Source organism: Petaurus breviceps, unplaced genomic scaffold, assembly GCF_028583685.1.
Source record: "Petaurus breviceps papuanus isolate PSGF00001 unplaced genomic scaffold, PetGlider_PUasm1.0 90842, whole genome shotgun sequence".
Lineage (NCBI taxonomy): Eukaryota > Metazoa > Chordata > Mammalia > Diprotodontia > Petauridae > Petaurus > Petaurus breviceps.
This window is the reverse complement of record NW_027187358.1, coordinates 7,499,438-7,506,536: the sequence shown is the minus strand read 5'-3', so window position 1 is coordinate 7,506,536 and position 7,099 is coordinate 7,499,438. Positions and strand designations below refer to the sequence as shown.

At 44.1% G+C, this 7,099-nt stretch overlaps 1 long non-coding RNA gene across 1 annotated transcript in view; it reads left to right on the top strand.

The window, feature by feature from the left end:
* Positions 1–1,845: 1,845 nt before the first annotated feature.
* LOC138148922 (uncharacterized) overlaps positions 1,846–7,099 on the top strand; it is a 16,245-nt gene continuing 10,991 nt past the window's right edge. Inside the window, exon 1 of the long non-coding RNA XR_011165204.1 lies at positions 1,846–2,041. This is a non-coding gene — a long non-coding RNA (uncharacterized lncRNA). The remainder of the gene's footprint in view (positions 2,042–7,099) is intronic.

The following is a 7,099-nucleotide window of genomic DNA, read 5'->3' as shown; positions in this document are numbered from 1 at the left end:
CTCTCTCTCTCTCTCTCTCTCTCTCTCTCTCTCTCTCTCTCTCTCACCCCACCCCCGTCACTGCCCAATAGTCGACCAGGGGTTGCACACTGCTTAGAAGTAGGAGCCGATGGCTCTCTGGTTTACCGAGTTGGCCGCGGAGTCTGAGGGAACCAGCATGGATGCCCTGACCTAGCCTGGCCCCGCCCGCTTGTCCCCCAGCTCAGCAGTGCACCTGGGAGCTTGGCGGGCAGTAGCGTGCAGAGTAGCTGGAAGGCGGAGGCTCATCCCGACGCCCAGTGGTTCAGCTGTCTCCCGGGTCACCGTGGGGTGACCCGGCCAAGGAGAGGCCTTTGTTTTGCGCTCACTCCGCACTGCGCACTTCCTGAGATCCGGTCCCAACCCCAACCCCTGTTTGTTTTTCCAGCCCTTCTCCCTCCGCTCCAGCAGGAAAACACCCCGGCGTGGTGCGTCAGTAGGCCTAAGGCCTGTCCCGGAGTTGGCCCCGAGGGGACAGGGATGGGGTAAACCGGGTCGCGGCATGGCAGGCTAATTTGGGTCGCAGGTTGGCTGTTAGAAAAGGCTGGAATGTCTGGGGCGGGGGTAGTGGAATAAGTTCTCTATGTCTCCTTAGTACCCAAGGGGAAATGATGAGGCCCAGACTTGTAGCATACTTTACAGGGACAGGCGGCTCACTAAAGTCCGCATGGCTGTGGCTAGAACAGCCTGCACTAGCACTGCCTGGAATAGAGGGTACAGTCAGGTATTCCTTTACTTCCTCATGTCGCTGCCCCAAGCCTGCACTCCCTTGCTTCGAACTCCAAGTCCCTTGGCCTGCACTCTAGGCCCCTGCACTCCCAAAGCCCTCCGAGCCCTTCGCCTTCGGGGAGCGCTGGATTAGAACGCTTTCTTCCCACCCCTTCAGGTCTCCCCAAGGGAGGACACACACAAATCGCTGACTTTCGTTCTTCCCATTCCCCGCCTAAAAAGGGACCTGAAGCATTGGAGGGAAGGAGAGGGTTCAGTAGGCCGTGCAATGGGAACGAAGGGAGACGCAGCCAGGGGGGCGAGAAAAGCAGAGACTCGGCCTCGATTGCACTGCGCGGACCCTCTATCTCAATGCGATGCTATCAATAGGGATAAACACGGCGACTCTCTTTTTGTGCGTGTTGCCCAACACCTCATCATTACGAGTAGCTTTTCATGTCAACTGGATCTTTTACCCAGAGTAGAGACTATCCTACGAACCCTTTCAGCACCAGCGGATTCCCCCTTCTCTTCCCTTCCCCCTCCTCTCGCCACTTCCCGCCCCCTCCTTTTGCCTCTACTCCCCACGTCGCCAACAAGCCTTTGCTCTCTTCTCTTCCCCACTCTTGGCTCCCAGGCTGGGCCTCGGGGAAGACAAGAATCCGGGACAGCCTCGCAGAACCCCACAGAGGATCACAAATTGCTCCCCCGCCCCCGCTATAGTTGCGGCGGCCCCTGGCCCACGGCACTCTTATTTCTACTTTCTTTTCCCTAAATGCCCATGAACATGACAACCTTCACCGGAAAGGAATTCTATTTTAGAGCTCAGTGTTTCCCGGGCACATTTCGTAAAAGCGTTATCCGCGGGCTGGAGTCTACGAGTCAAGATGCGTGTGTTATTTCGAGCTTCTCCCCCCTCCCCCTTTACATAATCCCTTATGCCTTTTATTCTAATCCTACACATTACAGTTAATCTGTAATGATACTGCTTCAGAGGAACCTGTTGCATGCGAGGCACGGCAATTTGTAACCTTGGTAACAGTTTTAAATAAAGATTATAACAATGATGTCAACTGTGTTTATTCCTAGTGCTGGAGGTGGGGTTGAAGGATTAAATCCCCTCGGCGAAAGACCAAGGTGAAGGGACTGGTACCAAGCGGGCGGAGCAGAGGGTAGCGAATGGGGGTTCAAAGGCGAAAACTTCAGGCCCCCTTCGGGCGTCCGCCTGGGGACCTTCCAGGAGCCTTGATGTGACTTTTTTTCCTTTTCTTTTTAAAAGAAAAAGCCTATTTTTTCATCCGGAGATTGGGCGAAGGTGAGGTGTGTATGTGTGTGTGTGTGTGTGTGTGTGTGTGCGCGCGCGCGCGCGCGTGCGTGCGCGCGTGTTTAGCTTTGCAAAACTGCTGAAAACTAAGCGAACTTGAGCCGTAGATTGTTCAAAATTACCATTCCTATAAGCACCTGTTCCCAGACAACGCCACTCCATCAGAGAGCTAGAGCCTGAATCGGAGCTGCAGCCCCAGTAGAGCCGGGCTAAGTTCGTCCTGATGCGAACAAGCAAAGGTAAAACCTTCTGTGTCCCAAGCAGCCTCCTCTCTCTCTGAGTTTTCTCCTACTCTATTCAAACCGGCAGCAACAACTGCTCACACGCGGAACGCAAAATTAAACATAATTGCTTTTGTTTATCTATTGCTTTTATGGCTTTAAAATATTTTTAGTTACATTGTATCAAATAGCATCCACTCTGATTATTACCTGCCATATCTGTTGATCCTCTCCTTGCATGTTCAGCACGGCAACATTAACAATTAAGGGAGGAAAGCCCATCTTATACATTGTATCTGTCAAGATAGGTTACAATTCCCATTAACAACAACAACAAAAAAACCACTGCATTCTTCTTGTTGAAGACGCTATGAAGCATCTCTCTCACGAACACTTTATTAATAATCACAGTTGTCAAAAAGAAACAGATAGGCAAAGATTGCAGATGCAAAGGAAATATTAGATGCAAAATGAAATATACAGTGGGGGTTGAGGCAAAACTATTTTCCCCCTTTAAAATGAATTTTTTACAGAGTGAAAAAACTGAGCTTTTAAGCTTACTTAAAAGATGGCTTTGTTGGTTTAATTATACTGTAGTTATTTTATAAATATGTTTCAAAGGAAGCTTGCCATATTGCATGCCAATGAGGTCTCTGAAGAAAAGCTTTCCAAACGCTAATGCATACCAAATACCAAATTTGAGTCATTAGCATTCCTATTTATTACAAACTAAAGGCACCTATTAACAGACAAGAATTTCTATTTAGCTACCATTACAATGTTTAGCCATTAAGAAAAAAGGGCAAAGTATATACGGATTTTCCCCCTTGGAACTATATGGTTCTTTTGACATCGAACCTTAAGTATAAACCAGGGGAAATCTTTGAAATGGGAAGCAGTATTCTTCAACTTAGGTGGGCAAGATGACCATGGGTACAGATTTCGAGCAGTAGGGTTTAATGCCATCTATTTGGAAGAGAGCACAGAATCGGGGTCAAAGACTGGGCTCTGTTGGAGTCTGAGGGCTGCCTGGTAACCAGAGCCTTTCAAAAGAGCACTTTGTTTTTAATTTATGCCATAAGCAATGCAAATTGGGAATTATTTTTCATTCGAGGAGGGAGTGCAGGCACCTTAATACATGTTCTGTTTGTTTATTAGCATTTCCTTAAATACATAGACACAGTGAATCTATCTCATAAGACCTAACACCTCTACCAATTAAGACTGCAACAACCTTAAATCTCAGGCATGCAGGGGAATAGTCCTGATTTAGCTACAGCTACCCATATGCACAGATTTCTAGCATTTTGGAAACTTCCTTGGAGTTGAAACTTTGTCAAACTGGCCTCACGTCATAAATGGTCATCTCACCTCACCGCTGTCCATTTGAGGAAAACTCATTCTAACTTTCGTTTCATTTTAAAGGCCCTCATCCTTAAATTGTGCTTTTCCCTCCACTGGCCAGGAGCAAATCAGTTACTTGGAAAGAGGTGAAGTAAAGCATTTGAAAATGTAAGGAAAGTGATCTTGGATTATAGTAGACTTGGGGGAAATACCCAGTAGGTGCCCCTGACAGCTATTTTGAAATATGCTCCCAAAATTCTCAGAAAGGTAACAGCCTAAAGAGCAGGACTTTGGTTCTTCTCTTGGACTAGCCGGTTTACTCGCACAGTTAGCTGGCTTGGAGGACTTTTTGCATGAAAAAGATGCGGAATGGTTCTGTGAGGCACGTATACATTTCCAAGAACATGGCTGAACAGAATAGTGAAGAGGAGATTGTGGGTGGAGAGGAGAAAATATTGGTTGTACTTTTAAAAAACAATAACTCTTCTCTTTTCAAATGCAACCTTTAATTTCGGTAATTATCTGCAAAATAGAAGTTTTCACTTGCAAGCATTGTTATCTGGCAGGTGTGTGTGTGTGTGTGTGTGAGATGAAGATGAAGATCATGGACTTTAGTCTGCATCCACCCAGAGACAGGACTAGTTCCAAACCAGCAGGCAGCCCTTAGGAAGATGAGGACTTCCTCCATTCCCCCCCCCCCATTAGACCTATGTTAAGTGTGTTTTCTCAAGTACCCCCCTTGTATCTGAATAACTAGATGGTTTTAAAATTTGTAACTGCATCCATGAGACAAGCATTTGCGATCAAAGGCCCTAGACTACATAGGCCCTGTCATTTAAATAATTCAGCCTAGTCTGTCCTGTTGAATTCCTTGTACCTCACTTCACCTCTCCAGCTTACAGTATTTATTTTTTGCTTCAATTAGTCAGAATTTGCCCAAATCATCTGTCTAGGTTTCCAAACCCAATTGTCAATTGTCTACTTTCACAGTATGCTCTGTAACTCTAGTCACTCAAGACATTTAAATGGCTATTTTTCCTACATACAATTTGGGAAGGCACACAATCCCAAAATAGAACAGGTAAATCAGCTTATAGCATGCCTTAACCCCATCCAGGTACAAAGTAGGTACTCTAAACATGTGAGAATCCCCTCCTGTTGTCTGATACTGAAACAGGAAGGTACACAGGCTCAAAGTTAAATTCTACCAACTTCGCCATATTGGCATGCTTCCCAGAGAGCATATAGCATTTTTCTTAAGTCTCATTACTACTTTCTCCCTTCTATAATATCTAATTCTCTGTTTTAAGACCAAAACCTGTGGGAAAATCCTAACTATTTACTAAACTACCGAGGAGTATGTGAGGAAGTGTTACAGGGACAATTTTGCTTTGGAAATAAGCTTTTCCCATTGAGGTACAGTATATGCTCTAGGTCATGCATTCAAAATAGAGAATAACTCTTACTAGGAAACTGCATTTTTATATATCTTCTTATTATATAAAACATTAACATATTTCTATGATAATATAGGGCTTTAAGTTTTACAGAGGGCTTTCTTCACAACAGCACTGTGAAGAAGATAGAAGATGTGATATCTTCATTTCATAGATGGGGAAATTGAGGCACCAAGAAGTAAAACAATTTGTCCTGGGTCACTTGGTTAGGAAGTATAGGAGTGGCTACTCAAGTTCAGGTCTTTTACCTCTCCGAGCAGCATGATTTGCACTGCAACATATTTCCTTTCTCTGTTAATGTTTTTCAAACAATATGGGGTGGGGGGGCACGGCACATGAAAAGGAAGGCAGTGTGGTATAGTGGAAAGAGCAAGTTTCGGGAATGAGAAAAATTGGGTTCAAATTCTGCCTTTTATTCTTACCTATGTGACCTTGAGCAAGTCACTTAACATCCCCTGGGCCTAAGGGAAATAAACATTTATATAGCACCTACTACGTGCCGGGGTTAGACATTTTTGCAAAGATGAACTTGTTTGATCCTCACAACACTGTGACAGAGGTACTATCATTATCCACATTTTACATTTGAGGAAACTGAGGCAGACAGAGGTTAAGTGACTTGTCCAGGGTGGCATAACTAGTAATTGCGTGATGTCAGATTTGAACTCAGGTCTTCCTGACTCCAGGCCAAACATTCCATTCACTAAGCCACCAGTAGCCTCCTTATAAAACATATAAAATGAGTTTATTCTCAATGGCCTCAGAGATCCCTTCCCACTCTAGACTAGTGCTTGTTATTACACACATACTCAACATTGATGGATGACTAAAATGGATTATTTAATCAGTAGGTTTGAGTCTCTAACTCATTGACTGATAGATGTGTGTCCTAAACTTGTCTGTGCTTCATCTTCCTCACTTGTTAAATGGAGAGAATATTGTTCACTCTTTTCCTAGGTCACAGAGGTACAAAGCAGTCTCAATGTTAATACATCAGCTCTTTCTTTTGCTTTGCACCTTCTGCTCATAAGCACAACATAGATGTATTTGGTAACTCCTTCGGTTTTTTCTTTGACATGCGTATTTATTGGTGGGAACTTTCATATATGAATTTAAGTTTGCTGACCAACCAAATGAACAAATATCATTAACAAGAGAGAAAATTCACATTCAAGGGTGGGTTGTGTGTGTGTGTGTTTGGTTTTTTGTGTGTGTGTGTATTTTAGCAGTTCTTTGAGACCAGGACATAATTACTACTGTGTGAGATATCTCCATGAATGCCTCTGAGCTCTGTGGTCTAAGGAGACTTCCTTAGGCATGTTAAATGGTAACAAGGCAGTGATGGACATTCTAAAGGGATCAGAGCATTTTTGGTATTCTGGTATTTTCTGTTATTCTGGTATAACTCCTCCCTTCCTTTCCCACCTCTACTTGTACCTCCCAAAGAGTGGGGGGTGGGAGGGGAGTAATCTTATTTTGTTCTTCAAATACCCACTGCTACTTCCTAAACTAAGAAGTAAAGTCAATACTATGAGGCAATGTGGTTCAATTTAAATCATAAACAAATGTCTTTTGATTTCCTAAGACCATGGCAAAGGATCTTACTCAGGAAGCACCTTATTCAAGAAAATAAAATACTTATTATGCAAGTCTTATAAATAAACTTTGTTGAAAAGGAGCATGTCTCCTATGCCTCCCACCTCTTCCCCTCCACTGAATCTCTCTTTTCCCTTCAAGTTCATCTAAGGGAGATTTACTTTCCCAAGAGTCCATATTTCTTTGGTTGTAAAACATGTTCTGTTCAAATTCGTGAAGGATAAACATATGGTGGAAGAGTGAGAGAAGAAGGAAGCTTGTCCATTAGTACATTCGGTGACACGGTATCTAGGATGTATACTCAACAAAAGGCTCCTTGTATGGCCCTATGGATGGAACTGTGTGACCTTAAATTAAGTGACCTTAATTTGTCTGGGCATTGGGGTGTGTGTGTGTGTGTGTGTGTGTGTGTGTGTGTGTGTGTGTGTGTG